The sequence below is a fragment of the Fukomys damarensis genome, unplaced genomic scaffold (assembly GCF_012274545.1).
Source record: "Fukomys damarensis isolate Sample0158 unplaced genomic scaffold, DMR_v1.0_HiC HiC_scaffold_20, whole genome shotgun sequence".
NCBI lineage: Eukaryota > Metazoa > Chordata > Mammalia > Rodentia > Bathyergidae > Fukomys > Fukomys damarensis.
Genome location: NW_022900932.1, coordinates 3,739,466 through 3,740,707, shown reverse-complemented (window position 1 = coordinate 3,740,707; position 1,242 = coordinate 3,739,466).

Here is a 1,242-nt window from a genome sequence, read left to right as displayed (position 1 = left end):
TTTAGGGCTTCATACTTGCATTTAGTAAGCATCCCAGATGCTGCACCAACTGGTTAGTATACTTCTGATCTCCCCTGTGTTATGGAAATTATACACAAATAAATTGTGTGGGTGATTCCCCCTGGAGCCTGGGGAGGTTTCTTGTAGCCACTAAAGAGGAAGGAGAGACAGGGCCCGTGCCCACAAACAGGATTCAGCATTGGCTTACTTGACTTTTCTGCAGCCAACACCTCTGTTTGTTTTTTTGTTTCTTTGAGACAGGGTCTCACTATGTAGCTCACGCTGGTCTTGAACTCTCCAGCCTCCCTCCTGCCTTCTCCTGCCTCAGTCTCCCCAAGTGTTGGGGTTACACGTCCAGCTCCGACACCACCTCTTGCAGGCAGGGAATGAACGACTCAACAACACCCAGCGGGGTGACTCGTGCAAGAGGCCCTTCATAAGTACTTGAATGTGACCGAGTGCAAAACAGTGCAACTGTGGAGCCAGGAGACATGAGTTCTAAATCGACTGGAAGAGTTTAGGTTTGCCGAGGTAACCTCTGCCAACAGGTGACTAGATGCTAGGGAACTCTAGGTTTGATTCTTCAAACACGAAAGGGTTGAGCTTGAGCTTCCTTGGGCTCAGGTGGCTCCTGAGTGGCCACCCGTCGGTGAGGGAGTCAGCAGCCTACTCTTTGGAGTTGGGCCGGAAAAGAAGACATTTTTAAGGCACCTCCCTGTTTTAAACGCCCGAGATCTCAAGTTTGAAAGGTAGAGTGAAGCACAAGCATGGCCTTCACCGCCGCTAGGTGTCCATAAGAAGGTGCTAAGCGCCAGCCTGATTCTAGAGGTGGGATTTCCCGGCCACAGTGCAGCTTGACTTCCAGGAGTTGCTTCCTTGGCCAGCCTGGCCTGCGCCCTCCAGCCTCAGGGTGGGCCTGGTGGTCAGCGAGGCGGGGCATGAGCGTTTGTGGAGACAATGATCTAGGCTCAATTAGCTTGCGAAGATGTTTGTTTCTCCCAAGGTGAGGATGTTGAGAGGGAGGGTTGGTCAGCTCCCTCCAACCTTTCTCTAGGGCCCCCACAAAGGGCAAGGGCCAGACACGTGGGCTGGTGCGGAGAGGCGGAGATGCAAAGGGACGGGGGCGGGGCCTCATTTGCATGGACGACGCGCGGCCACCAATCCAGACAGGCGGAGCCGCAGCCCGCGCGCCTTTTGGGGGCGGACTGACAGCCCCAGGGCCCTATGGAAGGCGGGTCCTGC